At 45.6% G+C, this 18,645-nt stretch overlaps 1 protein-coding gene and 1 long non-coding RNA gene across 3 annotated transcripts in view; one reads left to right on the top strand and one right to left on the bottom strand.

Moving 5' to 3' along the window:
* Positions 1-18,645, top strand: part of LOC146799763 (uncharacterized) — a 109,555-nt gene that overhangs the window by 49,339 nt on the left and 41,571 nt on the right. Inside the window, exons 2-4 of the long non-coding RNA XR_014968966.1 lie at positions 2,752-2,800; positions 2,995-3,043; positions 3,246-3,327. This is a non-coding gene — a long non-coding RNA (uncharacterized LOC146799763). The remainder of the gene's footprint in view (positions 1-2,751; positions 2,801-2,994; positions 3,044-3,245; positions 3,328-18,645) is intronic.
* Positions 1-18,645, bottom strand: part of MBIP (MAP3K12 binding inhibitory protein 1) — an 89,671-nt gene that overhangs the window by 7,082 nt on the left and 63,944 nt on the right. The gene's annotated exons all lie outside the window — the stretch shown is intronic.

The raw sequence follows: 18,645 nt of genomic DNA on the forward strand, positions 1-18,645 counted from the left end.
CCACTTATAATAACGGGGTGAGAAGTAGTCGCATAGACTTCATTTTTCTCAATAAGGAACTCTGGCCATCGTTAATAGATATGGCAGTTCAGGAGCGGTCGGAAAGTGACCATAACCCCCTAGTACTATCAATACAGCTGAAGGGACTCTCTGTCACTGATTGTACGGCACTTGAAAGTGCAGCTGAATAATGATACTAGGAGAGTCAAATGGTCCAAATGTATTAACAATGAGGCGCAATTGGAGCAGATGAGGCAGCTGGTTGTAAGTGCGACAGCTGATCTTCAAAGTTGTGTAACACAAGAGCAAATCAAGATCAAGGTTCCACAGGTCCACAATGAGTTGTTTAAAAAGCTTAAAGGCATTTTTATTACTAAGGATAAAAAATTCCCGAAACATTCTGGCTCTAAGGTTGCCGCATGGTATGGGAAATCTTGTAGCGAGGCTTACAGAGCCCTAGCAAGAGCAGTTAGATCTAAGAACAGGGATAACATCAAAGGGGCAAGGGTGGGGTACAAGTTAGCCCAACAGAAAGCCAAAAAGGACTGGGACGAGCAATACTGGGATGAGCTATTCAAGGCCAGTAAAGGAAGAAATAGGGTTACTTTCTGGCATCTTGTGAAATGGGGAAGGGGAACATCTAGTCAGATTCCAATGAACCACGTAGCCCCCGCGCAGTGGGTATCTCATTATAAGGCCCAGTTCGCCATAACGGAACAAGACCAAGAACAGTTCGTAACGCCCCTTGTTAACTCCCCACTGCATTTTACCAGGCGAGAGGTAGAGTCGGCGTTAAACTCCGTCCCGAGAGGCAGGGCGCCTGGGTTGGACTGCGTCCCTGCCGATCTGCTCTTGCATGATCAAGTGAACTGGGTAACTTACATCCAGTTACTTGCAGATGCCATTGCTAGTGGGGCCCCCATGCCCGATACAAGGTTTGGAGCTAAAATTCTTCCAATTTTTAAGAAAGGGGACCGCTCCAACCCAGGCAACTGTTGGCCTTTAAACCTCATTGACTGTATACAAAACGTTACAGCCAGGCTGGTACTGAGCCGAATTCAGGCCTGGAGCGAGGAATTTGATATTTTATCTCCATTGCAGGCGGGGTTCCGCTCACACACCAGTACTATTGACCAGGTTTTTAGGTTTGTTTTAATTTACTGGCGTGTGGTGATCATAGGAGGTGGTACTATTTATGCCGCCTTCATAGATCTTAAGTCGGCTTTCAACTTAGTACCACGTACCAAAATGTGGAGAGCATTTGAGGAACAGGGTATGCCACTGGACTTATTGGCTTTTTTAATCTTACTACATAATTCTAATTTTGTACAGGTACGCTGGGGACGGCATGGGAGTTCATCAGGGGTGCGTTTTAGCACCAACCCTCTTTTCTCTGCACATCAATAGGGTAGTGCAGTATTTTAAGAATCATCCTACCGACGCCCCAACCCTCGCAGGCACGAAGATCCCTTTGCTCATGTTTGCTGATGATACTCTGATAATCTCAAAGACCCAAAAGGGTCTTCAGATGGCCATCGCTAGATTTGAGGAATTTTGTCGGAACCACGACCTTATAGTCAAGGTGGAGAATACCAATTTTGTGGTTCTATACAAACATAAGATTATAAAGGGCACTGTTGCAAAGAATTAAGTTACCCTAGAGCAGAACCATGTTTTTACATATTTGGGCATCACTCTAGGTAGAAAACTCAATTGGAAACCACATATTGATCAATTGGCAGACCCTCCAGGATTTCGCGATTTGCAAAAAAAAAAGCGCGAATTCGGCACTTTTGTAAAAATGCTGCGATTTTTACAAAAGTGCCCGCGAAATCCTGGCATCCAGACCCGCCCTTCTATTGGCCCAGTGGCTCTTGCCATGGGGCCAATAGAAGGGGGTCCTCACAGCAGGCAGGAGAGGTGATGTTTATCTACACCCCTCACCTGCCTGCTGTGCTGTTCTTTCACTTTCCTGCTGCTGGCTGGCTGACTCACCTGGTCTGGAGCGGCTGCTGGAGCACTGGTCTGGAGCATCATCGTTGGACCTGGCTGGTGGATCGTCGTCTCGGGAGGCCCAGGTAAGCTGCTGCTGTGGGCTGAATTGTTGGGGGCCCGCCGGGTGCCCAGTGTGCGGCGGGCCCTCAGGTGGCATTTCTGCCGGGGCCCGCTGCACAAAGGGCACGCGGCGGGCCCCGGCTGCCATTGTATTTGAAAATTTTTGTTGTTGGGGGCCCGCCGCACACAGGGCACGTGACGGGCCCTCAAGGGGGCATTTTTTTAAAAATACGTTTGTTGGGGGCCCGCCGCGTGACCGGTGTGCGGCGGGCCCTCGGGTGGCATTTCTGCCGGGGCCCGCTGCACAGAGGGCACGCGGCGGGCCCCGGCTGCCATTGTTTTTAAAAAAAAAGTTTGTTGGGGGCCCGCCGCACACAGGGCACGCGGCGGGCCCCGGCTGCCATTTTATTTGAAAATTTTTGTTGTTGGGGGCCCGCGGCACACAGGGCACGCGGCGGGCCCCGGCTGCCATTGTTTTAAAAAAAAAAAAATTGTTGGGGACCCGCGGCACACAGGGCACGCGGCGGGCCCCCAACAGCCCCCCCCCCCCCCCCCCCCCCAGGCCAGCTGGTCATGCGGGCCCAGGGGCACAAGGGGGTGCTGTGGTTTTTAGAGCAGCGTAGTGGGGGAGGTGCCATGGGAAGGGCTAGCAAAGCCAGCTGTAACTCCTTTTTCTTCTTTTTTCTTCTTTTGTAGAGTCCCGGAGGCAAGAAGCTGCTGGTTCAAGATCCGGTGCAGAGCACAGGTAAGTTTTGTCCCCGCCGCGTGCAAGGTGTGCGGCAGGTCCAGGTGCCATTCTCTTGAGGCCAGCTGGTCATGCGGGCCCAGGGTCACAAGGGGGTGCTGTGGTTTTTAGAGCAGCGTAGTGGGGGAGGTGCCATGGGAAGGGCTAGCAAAGCCAGCTGTAACTCCTTTTTCTTCTTTTTTCTTCTTTTGTAGAGTCCCGGAGGCAATAAGCTGCTGGTTCAAGATCCGGTGCAGAGCACAGGTAAGATTTGTCCCCGCCGCGTGCAAGGTGTGCGGCAGGTCCAGGTGCCATTCTTTTGAGGCCAGCTGGTCATACGGGCCCAGGGGCACAAGGGGGTGCTGTGGTTTTTAGAGCAGCATAGTGGGGGAGGTGTCAGTGATGTGGGACAGGTGCCATGGGAAGGGCTAGCAAAGCCAGCTGTAACTTTTTTCTTCTTTTGTAGAGTCCCGGAGGAAAGAAGCTGCTGGGTTAAGAGCCATTGGGCAGTCTGGCAACTAATATATGCTTTCTGCTGCACAGAACTGGTAAGTTTTGGTTTCTGTATACTTCCGGGGAGATGAATACCACATATGCTAAATATTTGTGAAGTCCTACTTGCGATGGGTGGGAGCGCTGTGCATGGTTTGGTGATGGGATTCATCGTGATCATGTGTGTTTCATAATTGTAATTTTGTTTTTTGTATTTCTTGGGGCTGGTTTGGGGCTGTCTTGGGGTTTTCCCCTAGACTCCCGTTAAGCACTGTTGGTCCCCGCCCCGAGTGTAAACGCCGGGCATATGTGCTCCTACAACTACACTTGTACAAATTTGTTTCGCGCGGTTAGGTTTCACTTTCTTTGCAGGAGGCTCATCCTTCCCCTTCTTCCCATTTTTGCCCAAATGTGATTTTTTATTTGTAGGCTCTTTGGGGCACGGTTGTTTTTTGGGGGGGGAATCACTTTAGCCGTATGTTTTTTTATGTTTTTTATGTTTACCTCGCACCCCCACTGCTCTTCTCAGACTAAAAGTTGCCTAGCGGGCCCACACAAGTGTGCCATTTCCCTTCGAAGGTCCTCTGCCTACCTGTATGTTAACGCGCCATGTATGCAACTTTGCTTCAGAGTTACATGCATTTCTAACCACGTTTAACCTACGTTTGCTTAACTTTCCATCCAACAACTGCAATGTCATTTTCCCCTTTGGAACACATCTAGTAACAACAAATATATTTGTAGGTGAGTAACGCGAGTGTGCCACAAGCCAGAGATCTTTTGGATTCCAAGCGGCCAGCAAGCCAACACAACAAAAGCACGATGGAGAAGTTTATGCAGCCTTTGAAGACTGTGAAGCACCGATCACATCTACCCACCCATATAACTGCAGCAGATCGGGCCAAAGAGTACAGCGCCGTGATGCATGCTGATGGTGGTGTGCTGTTTTGCAGTGTGTGCAATGTGGCGGTGGACCACATCCGGAAACACACGGTTGCTATGCATGTGAAGTCCCAAAAACACTTGAAGCGCTGTTCAGATGATCCAGACCCTCACTCTTCGCCAAAACGTGCCCGTCAGATGACTGTCAACTCACTTTTCACAGAGTACAGCTGCCGGTGCCTCAAACCAGGAAATTATAAGTGAGTGGGTCAATGTCTGCACAGCGCTGAACATTCCGCTGAGCAAAACCGACCACCCTGTGTTGCGCAAGTTTCTCCATGAGCGAGTACGCAATGGTGGAGCAATACCTGGAAATCATCAGCTTCAAGAACGTTATCTCCCAGAGAGATATATGGTAGCAAAGAACGAGCTGAAAGAACACTTGCAAGATCAGAAGATCAGTGTTATATTTGATGAAACACCGGATCTCGAAGGGCGGTGTGTATTGAATGTGTTATTTGCAGTGGTCTTTGCGCAGGGTGGCCGCAAGATCCACACCCACCTAGCAGACACAGTGTTCCTCTCACAGTGCAACCATGGGACTGTAGCGCAAGCAGTTGTGAAGGTGCTCACAGACTACAGCATAGCCTTTCAGAACACAGACAATGCGGCATACATGCTCAAGGCATACAACACTGTTTTGAGAAATCTGTACACAAACTCCATACATATCACCTGCTTGGCACACATAATGAACCTTATTGGAGAGTCATTTAGGAAGCCTTTTGTGGAGCTAAATGTTTTCCTCCTGTACTTCTCGCGCATCTTTTACATGGCCGGGAGCAGAAAGAGAAGGTACCTGCACCATCTTGCTGAGAACCATGGGATGAAACCACGGATGGCACCTGATCCTTGCAGTACCCGGTGGAATTCTTGATTTGCTGCTGTCCAGTACCATTGCAAGCATTTTGAGGCCTATGCTGGGTTTGTTGAGTCTGAGATGCAACTCAGCAAGTCTCCCCCAGATTCCCTTGAAAATCTGCAAAGGATTTTGAACAGCGACCAAAGAAACTGCATTAAAGTGCAATTGGACATTGTGGCCGAAAAATGCCAAAACATTTTGCATATGATGGACTTATTCCAGAGTCAGACACCAGTGACAATGAAGGTGTATGATTATTTGGAGGACCTTCACATAGACCTAACAAACAATTCAGTCCTCACTCTGGAGTCACTACAACCATTTCTACAGACGACTGCAGGGGCTAAATTAACTCTGACACAGAAAAAAAAGATAACAGCCCAGCTCAATGAAGCTTTTGAACATTCTCTGGAAAAGGCGGGCAAATACATGGGGGAGGCCCAACCGGGCATTGGGTTCTTGAAGCAAGTGCGCCTTTTCAATCCTGCACGACTCTGCATCCTGCCTAAGGACAAGAGTGCATATTCTGCCATCCCTGGGTTCAGCGAAGTTCCCGATCAGGAGCTTTGCCTCCACTTTGAACATGTAGGCCCAGAAGCAGAACAGTCATCTGTTTCTGGGGTGATTGACACTGACCTTTTTTGGTGTGGGATGGCTGACCGCATTCCAGTCCTTTCACAGCTTGCAGCTGTGTACAAGGACTGTGTGACCAGTTCTGCAGATGATGAAAGGAGCAACAGCAGCTACAAAATTATTTTGTCAGCCAGACGACGGTCCCTCTCAGAGCAATCCATCCGGGCATTATTGTTCTTGCATTATAATCAGCAGCACAATATTGGGCTGCATTTGGACTGCTCAGAAGAACTGCACATACATGGCCAAGATTAACACGACAAGCATACAGGTTCCGTGGGCATTTATTCAGTAACAGGTTTATGTCCTATATGTAGTCCTGAAGACAAACAAAGTGTCTACATTGTAAATAAACCAAATATACTTAGCTTCATTTTGTTAACTAACTCAAAAAACAAAGAGATCTGTGTTTGTTGTAGGAAAAACTGCCAAATAAAACGCCGCAAAATTGCCACTAAATTTCCATATTTGTGCCGCTAAATTTCCATATTTGTACCGCAAAATTTGCTAATCCATGCCGCTATATCCTGGGGAGTCTGAATTGGTTCTTAAACACGCCCAATTGTCTGGTGCCCTATTAAAGGAACAGCGTCTTTCCCTCACCAAGCCTGTAGCTCCAGTCCTAAAAATCTATAATTCTAAAATCAGCGCTTCGGTTTTGTACGGGGCAGAATTATGGGGATTTGACAACTTAGCCCTTTTGGCGATAGCCCAAAATAAATTTTTAAGGGGCTTAACGGGTCTTCCCCAATCATCACCATTGTTGCCCCTGTATTTAGATTTGGGTTGCCATTTCATTGAGGACAGCACGATCTAGATCAGTGGCCTACTGGAGAAGGCTTTGGGTTACCCCTGAACTGTCCCTGTATGCTCAAGGCCTTCTCGAAGTCAGGGATGCAGATCGTATGTGCAAAATTTCCTGGCTGAGACAGGCTAAAGCTTCTTTAAGTGAGATGGGGATGAGTCGTTTGTGGGATAACCCCGCTGATAATGTTTTTCCCTCAAAAAAGGAATAGAAGGAGTTGTATTGGAGCATGGTTAAAATGAAGCGCTTCTCCTGTATAACTAGGCTGTCATTAATAAGGGAGTTCTTAGAGCTTAAACACGATACAGAGTATGAAGGGTATTGGGATTTCATTACTGTTTTTAATGACAGAAAACTATACCATCAATTTAGAGTGGGTTCACTCCCAATTAATTCGTTTACCAGCAAATCGTGTACCACGAATAGCAGTAAATGCCCATTTTGTCTAACTCAGAATGAAACCTTAGTACATATTTTATTCATTTGCCCGGTTTATAATATTCCTAGACATAAGTGGCTGAAACCCAACTATTTGTCCATGGGCATCAATTCTGGCAACGAAGCATTCAGGAGTCTTAAAACAGAAACTAATCATTTTTTTGTGATTGCAGTTGCCACATTTTTTAAGTTGGACATGGGCCATACGCGCAAAAAAGATGAGGTTATTGTTTTAAGTGTATCGTCCTGGTCAATTTATCCATTTTATAAGCAGAAACCATGGTTACAGATTATGCGGTTCCACCGTTAGAAGATTTATTTATTTCAAAATATTTATTTATTACATACCTATGCACTTTATCGTTGTGGACCTATTCTTCCTGTGTTAATCTTTTATGTATAAATATGTAATTTTTTATGGAAATGAAATTAGATAACGGTTTTAAATGTCAACGTCTTTTATGATTTTTAATCGAAATAAAGACATATTGAATTGAATTGGTTTATCCCCCAACAACATGCCAATTCCCTCTTCTCGATGGTGGAATACTGCTGTTCCTGTCCCAGCAATCTCCGGGGTGCAAATTCTATTATCCTTTCTTGTTCATCGACCCTCTGGGACGACACCGCTCCCAATCCGATGTTACTTGAAATAAGTGGTAACTACAGTTTTGTTGTTCACATTAAAATGACAGATAGATAGTGACTTGATGATAGACTGTTTGAGCGCAACAAATTCACTTTCATACTCCTTTTCCCATCAAATACACACTTTTTCTTTAACACCCGCATGTGTTCAGCCTTTTCGGTGGAATTGCATATAAACCTAGAACTGTATTCTGCCAGTCCCATAAAAGACTAACTGTTTCTTATTCTGGGGCCTAGGCACCTTAGATACAGCCTTGATGTTCTTTTTAGGCTTAATTCCCATCGCTGAAATTTCAGGGCCTGAACAATCCACAATGTTCTTTTTCAACTGACATTTTTCACTTTCGATGGTCAGTCCTCGTTTTTCAATCCTCGACAAAACATATCTTAACACCTCACCATGCTCCTTTTTTGATCCACCTATCACCAAGATGCCGTCCTGGAAGCATAAAACTATCTCCATGCCATGGAAAATACTCTGCGTCATTCTTTGGAAGACAGCGGAGGCGGATGTGAGGCCAAATGGTATCCTATATCGGAAAGCTCCCAGAGGTGTAACCAATGAAGTTAGCGGCCTTGGCTCTATGTATATCCACTTGGTGGAATGCCGATGACATGTCAAGAACACTAAACCATTTTCCTCCAGCAATCATGCTGAACATTTCAGAGATATTAGGCAGTGGCAGTCTGTCCACCCATATATTCCTGTTCAACTCCCTCAACATCCTTCGCAAGCCACTGCCACCGGAGATAACCACTTTGATGACTCAATTGGTTCTAGGATTCCTTCTGCCAGCAACTTATCCAACTCTTTTTTCAGTGGCTCTCTCATCAGCTACGACACTGATCTTACTTTATGCACCACAGGGACAGCTTTCTCTTTAAACTGTTCTAAGGGTGAAACCCTTCAATATTCCAAATTTATCTGAGAAAACATCAGAACTTAAGGAATATATTTTCAGCATCACTTTCCTGCACATTAACTTCCTTTCGTCATAAGAGGTTCATCAGCATTCGGATCCAAAACAATATTCATATCCTTCTGGTGCCGTCTACCTACAAGATTCGAACCTTCCTTGGTTAGTTAGTTAGATACACACTTCCGCACACTTCACTCTTCTTGAATGCAATGTTCATCCATCTCATGCCCTCGATCTCTCTCCTTTTTCCACCACATACAATCGCTTTCATGTCAGACACTTGGAACTCCTATACATTCTCTTTAAACTGCTCTTCATAGGTATTAATTCCAATGAGAGTGAACAAAGTACCTGATGCACAGGTTTTATGACTACCATCCATCAAACTCAAAAGAGCTTAGCTAGTACAATAGTGCATTTGTGTCATTCTTCCATTTAGGGGGAAAATTGACCACTTGTCCTGTGTAACCAGGGTCTAAATCGTTGTAGAACCTTCTAAAAAAAACTCATACACGTACACAGGCGTCTGGCAGTATATCTTGGTTCTCCGCCTTTGTGTACTGTGACAGCATCATCATTGGGTTTGATTTGTTGACATGCTGACCTCAACCAGGAGGAAGACCAACTGGTTTTGCAGTAGGGTCCAGAAATGAAAGTGCCTATCAGTGCTTATGTGGAGTGAGTTAAAATTCCGTACACCACCTTGTAAAGGGGCATTTATTAATGAACATGGTGGTGTGGAAAATTAAAAAGCAAAGTGGTGCATGCGTAGATCCAGTGACTAATCTACTGCACTATAATGGTCGACATGTTTCATGTCCAGTCTAGAGAATTTCTTCAGGACCGATCTGTGTTTAGAAGCTCGTTGTGGCTCCTATTAAAGTGGCCAACTTACCACTCTTGTTAAGTAGAGTCAGATCATTAGTACCTGTAACTGAAAGAAAAAGGTGTGATTGTATCTTTCCTGTTTCATTCACAATTGCGTATCATAAAAACCCAAGATGGCTTAGCTCAACCAAGGGTGCGTTAAATTTGGGCAACTAATTTATTTGAACAAAATAGCGTTTATTCAAAGGAGTTATCAGAGGAAAGTGGCGTTTAAAACCATGGTAAGGTAAGCATAATAGTTATGGCAGGTTGCTCAGTGCGAAAATAGTGTCGGTAGGACAAAGCGAAGTATATGCATTTAATTGTTAAAAATAGAAAATGTAGGGGCGTGGCTTGGACGGCAGTAGAGATGGCCGCCTGATTTAGTCACTCCGTCGGACCGGGGCAAATGCTGTCCTTGCCGAGCCCTGCGAACGACTGATCGCGCATCGGGTGGTGATGGCAGCGCCTCGTACAATGGCTGGCGTTTGAAGAGCCCTTTATTCCTGACGGTGGAGCCGACTTTCCAGAGGATTTTGCCTCGAGACGCGCTGCACGAACAACAAAATGGCGCCTACCTGACGGTTTGAGCTAAAGGTTCCCGTCCGGCGGATCTGTTGTCCCGCGGCAGGTACACCATTGACTGTCATTCATACGTGCCCACTCACGCTGATGGCGCTCTGCTGTAACAGTAATTTCAACACCTTCTGCCACTTCGGCGACCTGTTTGCTGTTAACTCCGCTCGCCTGACTTCAAGATGGCGGCGAAGCGGAGGGGGTCCGGGCTACACTAACGTCCCTTAAAATTCTGCCTCCTATGCTATCGTTATCTTTGTGGGACCAGCGCGAGCCTAGTGCATATCATGGGTCTGCTTGTGAATCGTTGGGTGTTCTCTCACAGCTTGACTCCAACACCCGAATGCCGCCTCATTTAGGCATGGCTAGTGTCTCCTAACAGATAGTGGCCTGGGCACTCCTGTCTTCTCCTCCCTGCTGGGATCCTGTCCTTGACTTCTGAGGCTCCTGTGCGTTCCTTTGTGGTGAATCTACTGAGGGTAGGAGCCGCACACCGAGCCCTATTACACCAAGCTCTGCGCGCTGTGCTCTTTCAGTGCGAATTGCGGAGGGAAGCCTTGCTCACCAAGCTGTGATTGGGTTGTTCTATTCGCCGGGCATATCTCTGCTCGCTGCCATACTACCGGATACCGCTGACTATCTACTAGGACAACTGCCTCTTCACTGCGACTTACTGCGACTTACTCCTACAACGCTTACGGTCGGCTAAGCCAAACACACCTGGTAATTTGTCGGCATTATACTAGGGTTGAGGCCGTCTGGCCCACCGGATCTTCTTACTCACACCTCATAATTTCTCCTAACACGGAGCTTGTGCGAATCTCTAGTCAATTTCGCTAACCACGGTGATAACCAACTAATTATCTCACTGATACCACTACCTAAGTAACCTTCAAAATGTCTGACCGTGAATCTAAGTTGCTGCACAAAAGAAATAAAGGTGAACCCTCACAGTCAGATTCACCCATCAAAGTGAAACCAGATATCAATAGTACATTAGATCTAATCCTTAAAAAGCTGGCTGATGTCCATGAGTTAGCCAAATCAACCAAACAAACCACAGACACTATACAGCTGGAGATCACGGCCATTAGAGCAGACATGAACATGGTGAATAACAGACTCTCGGTAGCTGAACAGAGGATTAGCGATGTTGAGGACATGGTTACCAAGTCCTGCAATGATACGACCTCCCTGAAGAATATGTCATCTATGCTCTTGAGGCAGTCAGCTGAGTTGGAGGACCGTAATCGTAGAGGCAACCTCCGAATTCTTGGTGTTCCGGAGGGGTCGGAGGAAGCGCTAGGCTCCTGTTTAGCCTTTCTAGAGGACTGGATTCCTAAGTTCACGGGCATATCGTTTGATCAGCCTTTTGAATTGGACAGAGCACACAGAATCCCTTCATTTAAATCCTCAACAAGGCAGGGGGTCCGTCCAATTATCTGTAAGCCTCTGCGATTTCGACATGTAGAAGCTATACTTAACTACGCCCGGAAAAATCATCAACTCACCTGGAAGGGTCACAAAATTATTTTCACCCAAGATTTTTCGAAGCCTACTGTTGACATACGTAAGGGTTTCCTAAATCTAAGGGACAAGCTGAGGATCAGAGGTATCCTGTTCTCCTTTGTCGGTCCCACCAGATTTAAGATTACTGATGGGGGAAGACAACTCTTTTTCAACGATCCCAGAGACCGTGCGAATTATTTGGAAGGCCCTCCTACCCAGGACATGGACTCATCACAGCTCTCTGCCAGTAAGAGGAAGTCCTCGCCAGGCCCGGTGTAGTGCATGCACTGACACCTTTGCTCCACTTATCATTGTCTTCTTCTGAAGTTCCGACGCACTGTAATGAGTCAGTTGTACTTTGCTGTTGGTTCAAGCCCGTTATCGGTTGGGATGGTACCTGATATGGCGGTATTTGTATTTGTTTCTATTTAGGCGTGCACTTTTAGCCGAAGGGTGTTTGATAGTTGGACATTGGGAAGGTATGTATATGATCTGACCATGATGTTTCCTCCGGAGTGCGGGTGGACACTTCTGTTGTCGCACCTCCCACATGCTAAGTATTGCGGTAGGGGTGGGGAGGGAGGGGAGATTGGGTTGAGAGCGTCCACGTTTTCATTAACGTTTACAATGTTTTCATTGTTTTATTTATTATTTTATTTTATTTTTTGCATTTGTAATGCGCACAGATACCCACAAAGGGTTTCCCGGCGCCAGGGCTAAGAGGTCAAAACATAGAGGCAGTAACTGTCAAGGACCACAATTATTTATTAAAAAGCCAAGTTTTAACGTTTTTCTTAAAACTGGCAAAATTCTCCTCCTTCCGTAAGGCTAAGGGGAGGGAATTCCAAAGAACTGGTCCCAGATGGGAGAAAGATTTCCCCCCCATTCGGGCCAGTTTGAACCTGGGAACCACGAAATTTGCTCCATTTAAAGAACGGAGATTGCGTGTAGGAACATGGGGCCTAACCAATTTTTGCAGGTATTTTGGTGCAGCTCCTGCCCTGATCTTGAACATGTATGTCAAGGCTTTGAACCGAACTCGGTTCTCTACCCTCAACCAATGCAGGTTCCTCAGATGCTTCGAGATCCTTGCTGTCCTAGGAATCTTGCACAGCAACCTGGCTGCGGAGTTCTGGACCAGCTGCAATCTCCTGATCACGGCTAGATTGGAACCCAGGTATAAGATGTTACCGTAGTCAAGCCTAGATGTAATTAATGCATTGACTACGGTCTTCTGGGTATCCACAGGCAGCATCCAGATAATCTTCCGCAGCCATTTAAGGATCGTGAAGCAGACACCAGCCACTTTGTTGGCCTGCTGTTTCATTGATAATGAATCATCAATGCACACCCCCAAATTTCTAGCTTGGGTAGCCGGGGTGGGGAAGGCGCCCAAAGATGGTGGCCAATGGGTATCCTGCCACAGATCTTTATTTTTCCCCAGGAGAAGAATCTCTGTCTTCTCCCCATTGAGCTTTAGCTGGTTCGTAGACATCCAGCTGAAAATTTCCTGAAGGCCTAGTTTCAGCACAGAGGGGGATGAAGATTCTGAGTTAGTAAGGGAAAAAATAATCTGCGAATCGTCCGCATAGGTCATAAGTTCTAGACCTACCCGCTCTGCCAAATCGGCGAGGGGGCGGAGATACAGATTGAAAAATAGCGGGCTCAAAATTGAGCCCTGAGGCACACCGTGGGGTGACAGAAAAATGTCCGACTGGGCCTGTGAGGACGAGATCTGAAACGTCCTGTTGCTCAAGTAAGATCTAATCCAGTCCAGCGCTGCCCCTCCGACACCATCCTCACTCAGCCTGACAAGCAGTCTGTTGTGTGAGATGGTGTCGAAGGCTGCGCTTAAATCAAGCAGAACAAGAGCAACCGTTTGCCCGTCGTCCAAAAGTCCCCTGATCTTCTCCGTGACTCCCAGGAGGGCAGATTCGGTGGAGTGGCCTGCCCTAAAACCCGATTGGGAAAAATGGAGTAGGTTGTTATTCTCTGTGTAAGTTGAAAGTACACCATGGATGTGCTTCTCCAGTATTTTTGAGAATGCTGGCAGCAGGGAAATCGGACGATAGTTGGCCAGTACCTCTGGATCAGCTGACGGCTTTTTCAGCAGAGGGCTGACCATGGCGCGCTTCCAGGACGCTGGGACGGTTGCCAGATGAATGGAGGCGTTTAATGTCTCGGCAATAATCCCCAAAGCACTGTCGTCCAGTTGGCTCAGAATATTAATTGGGAGAGGGTCACATGGAGAGCCCGACTTGATAGAGGTGGCTAAAGATTTCAAGGTGTCCAGGGAGATGGATGGCCAGGAGACAAGCCGATTTCCTGGTAGGCTTTCTAAGGGAGGAACTTTCCTGTCATCCCTCCCCGGAACATTAATGTTGGCAAGAATAGTCTCGATCTTTTCCACAAAATATGTGGCAAGGTCTTGACATTTTTGAGGGGTCAGGGGACGTGCAACTGCCATAGAATTAGCTCCGGCTAATTCTTTAACTGTGTTAAAAAGGGTCCGTGCTTTATTGTTGATTCCTTAGCTGCTCTCCAGCTACTTTTCTTTCTTTTCTTTTCCTTCGCTTTCTCCTTCTACTTCATTCTTCTCTTTCTCTGGCTTCTTCTACTTGCTCGACTTGTCTGGTGCCCTATATCCCGTATGCATTTTTCGAGATGGGATTATCTGGCTTTCAAGGTCGTATTGCTGTTGCGGATGTACGATTTGCTTGTCTATCATATGTGTCCTACAATGTGGTATGTTAATTATTCGCACTTGTTTCTATGTCATGCTCCATACTTATTGAATTCCCCATTTATAATTGTTACTGATGGCCACTAACAAACAATGTGCCCTTTCGAACGATTTGAAGATAGTGTCCCTAAATGTCAAAGGTCTCAATCACCCTGTGAAAAGACGTAAGGTTTTAGAGTATTTAGCCAAGACCAAAAGTGATATCGTGCTCCTACAAGTGACAAAGCTTTCCGAGGAGGATAATAGCCTCATTAAATGTAACTGGATTTCGCAAATGGCATGCTCGCCAGCAGACAAGAAGAAACGAGGGGTCATAACCTTGATTTCGAGATCTGCTAACATCACGCTAGAATCCTCTACACACGACAATGAAGGTCGTTTTTTGATCACTCACTTAAGGAGAGGCGAAGACTTATTACACGTGGTCAATATTTATGGTCCTAACACAAATGACCCCTCCTATTGGTCCAGCATTTCAGACAGGCTAGATAGTATTCCTCAGGAGGATCTTATAATAATGGCAGGCGACTTCAATCTCCCCCTGGACCCGGTAATTGATAGGCAGTCCGGCTGCCATTATCAACCCACGAGTTCACACGCTCTGCTCACAACTATTTGCTCTAAATTTAATCTCAAAGATCCCTGGAGACTCCAGCACCCAGACACAAGGGATTATACTTTCTATTCTGCCCCTAACAATTCGTACTCTAGGATTGATTATATCCTTGTCTCTGGGGCATACACCAGCCTCATTGAGTCCTCTGACATAGCCCCAAGGTTGATTTCGGATCACTCTTGCATCTCTCTTAAATTAACAGGTAGTCACAAGGAACAAACGCCCAAACGATGGCGGTTTAACAACGATGTCTTATCAGACCCGGAGGATAAAAAGAAGATTGTGGAGGCCATTTCGGACTATCTTGGTCATAACAAGGTGTCTGATACTAATATAAATATACACTGGGATGCATTGAAGGCCACTGTACGGGGACTAGTCATTGCTATAAAAACAAGAATAAATAAACGCCTGAACCATGGTTTACTCCAGCTAGAACGAGAAATTAGGGATTTAGAGACTGCCCACATAGCCTCCTTAAATGATTCTACTCTATTATTGACCTTAACACAGAAAAAATATGAGTACAATAGGATATTAAGTGAACGTGCCGGGGTGTGGATTAACAAATTTAAAGCGCTGAATTTATGCGAGGCCAACAGGGCAGGGAAACTTTTAGCTCCTTATCTTAAACACAGACAAAATCAACATGTCATCTCTGCAATCAAGGATGCTAATAACCAAACCCACACGACACACAAGGGCATTCTCAACACCTTTAAACAATTTTACCAGGACCTGTATTCGAATAATCAGGCTTTTGACAATGGGAAGTGCACTGCTTTCCTCCGTGATCTTAACCTGCCACAACTCTCAGAGGAAGACTCTGCCATGCTAGGTATGGAAATCAATAGCTCGGAAATAGAAAAGACGGTCAGGTCTCTGAAAGAAAATAAAGCACCAGGGCCAGACGGCTTCACGGCATCCTTCTATAAATCCTTTTTAACCCAATTAGGTCCTGTTATGAAACAGGTTTTTACATAGGCCTGATTCTATGACCGAAGCTAACATTGTCGTTATTCCCAAGGAGGGGAAAGACCCTGTATATCCAAAAAACTATAGACCTATTTCGCTTATAAATGTTGATTGCAAAATATACACCAAAATTCTTGCGGTCAGACTAAATTTGGTCCTTCATAAATTGATAAGTAATTCCCAGGTGGGGTTCCTCCGGCACAGGTTATCCAATGACAACACACGTTTGTTATGCCATGTATTAGAAAATGCTGCGACTAAATCTGAACCCTCTGTCGCCATTACGTTAGACGCCGAGAAGGCATTCGACAGAGTTTCCTGGGCGTTCTTGGAACGTTGCCTGCACCTCTTTAAATTGGGTAATGACTTTATTAAAATGGTTATGTCACTATACTTAAAACCGACTGGTCGTATAGCTGTCAATGGGTCACTTTCGGAGGCCTTCCCTCTTTATCAGGGTACCAGACAGGGATGCCCTCTATCTCCATCACTTTTCCTATTGGCGTTTGAACCTCTTCTTCAGGCCATCAAGCTCAACACAGATATCACAGGTATTGATATCAATGGAGTGCGAGTCAAATTGGCAGCGTATGCGGAAGATATTTTGATAGTTACGGAACGTCCAGATTCCTCCATTACAGCCCTAATGGAAACGATTGCAGTGTATTCCTTACACTCCGGGTATAAACTCAATAGAGACAAATCGGAAGTCAAACCATTAAACGTCTTTTGCACTAGCGACATGTTGGGGGACTCTGGGTTGATTTGGCAGTCGGGCTTCATTAAGTACTTGGGGATTGAATTTGGTAATAATATTATGGACACCCTGCATCAAAATGAAAAGGTACTCCTGCAGAAAATTAAGAAACTTTTAGATTCCTGGTCCCCAAAATTCATCACGTGGTGGGGGAGAATCGAGACTATCAAGATGATGGTCACTCCTTTAGTTAATTATCTCATAGGTATGCTGCCACTCATCTTAACTGACTCCTTTCACCATAAATTGGATATTCTTTTAACGTCCTTCCTTTGCGCGGCAAAAGAGCTCGAATCAGCATTCGAAAATTGAGGCTGGATAAGACACTGGGAGGCGTTAACCTGGCTGACTTCCGTCTCTACCAATACGCCTTCTTGGCGAAGCAAGGCCTACTTTGGGTCTCTCCTCCTGATGACTATATACCAGTGTGGCTGGAAGTGGAAGGGGCTCTCCTCCAGAACATACACCACCTGCCGATTCTCACGGCCAACCGTCTTGTCGCCACCCACTCTAGATCCATCTTTAAGAACACTAAATTAGCTCTCTTAAAAATAGATAAGGCCATGGATGTTAGTATGAAGGGCTCCAACATGGAATCAATTTGGCTAAACTCTAAGTTCCTTTATAATGGTAAACCATTGTTCCTTGATTCCTGGTGCAAAACACCAATTGGAAAATAATGCATACCCATTGATGTTCAAGGAACTACAATCTAGATTCCAATTAGCTGATATTGAATTTTATAACTTCCTGAAAGTGAGGGCTGCCATTGCGAAATCCAGAATGTCCCCTAGTTCCCCATCGTTACCCTCATTTGCGATAAAACTTAATAGGCTTGGCCATCAGGTTTCCCAGATTTACCAACTTTTGCGTCCAAAATCCTCCAAGCTTAACTCTAAGGTAGTTGATTATTGGAACGTGCTCTCGGCTAATCAGCTAACCGAAGATTCGTGGTCCCCATTATGGAAGTCAGTTTCACGCAACAAGATTTCCCCAGTTCTATCGCAAACGAAATTCTGGCTATTACACAAGACCTTTTGGACACCGGCTAGGCTGTTTTCCATGGGGATCCGGGAAGATGACATGTGTTGGAATTGTAATCAGGGCAGAGGAGATTTAGCTCACCTTATTTTACACTGTGCTGTAGTAAAACCCTTCTGGGATAGAGTCTACCTATTTTTGACTAATCTGTTTAACTGTGTACTCCCCAGGACCCTACCGACCGTGGTAACTGCTTTTTTACAGGACGATTTGCAGTCGGAGGGGGACCGAGCTCTTCTTGATCTACTGTTTATTTCTGCAGTTAAAATGGTACTCTCCAATTGGAAGGACACTAGCAAGGCCTCCTACAATTGCTGGATGAACTGGGTCATTCACCTCAGGGGGGCTGATAACATTGTCTTGCAAAATTCACCTTGGAAATCATCCACGAGGAGTATATGGTCTACCCTGGACGAATATTTTGCTACTCATAAGCCGCCTTGATTTCATTATGTTGTACGAATATTCCTATGTGGGCCTCACATTCACGGATTTGTCATGGCCGGATACTTATTATACTATGTTTTATTGAGTATCGGGATTGAGGTGCTAGACAATCTCTTCTCTCTCTTCTCTTCTCCTTCCGGGCTTCCTTTCCTCTTTTCTCCTTTACTCTTCTTTTCTTCCTTCCTTTCTTGAGCTGGTGATTAAGTGATTACTTCACTGTTAACATGTACGTCTACTGCTGGCATTTGTTTATTGATCAGTCTAATCTCCATCTCATGTACATTGTGCTCTCGGTCATGTTCCCAGCTCCTGCTCTGTTCTTATATAAAACTTCAATAAAGATAATTTGAAATCAAAAAAATAGAAAATGTAGACGCTTTAAGTGATGCCAGTAGTAATTATCACAATGCGCGTTCAAATGTTATATGAATACAAGAATATATTCTCACTTACGAGTGGGTACGAGAATTCTCATAAATTGCCCTAATATTTAGCGCGAGAACCATTATCGTTATTGATCTTATCATGTTTGGAAAGAAGCTATGAGCTCAACGATCATAGGAAGGATTGTGCGGCTTTTGGTAAAAGGACCCGT

Source organism: Triturus cristatus, chromosome 9, assembly GCF_964204655.1.
Source record: "Triturus cristatus chromosome 9, aTriCri1.1, whole genome shotgun sequence".
NCBI classification, from domain to species: domain Eukaryota; kingdom Metazoa; phylum Chordata; class Amphibia; order Caudata; family Salamandridae; genus Triturus; species Triturus cristatus.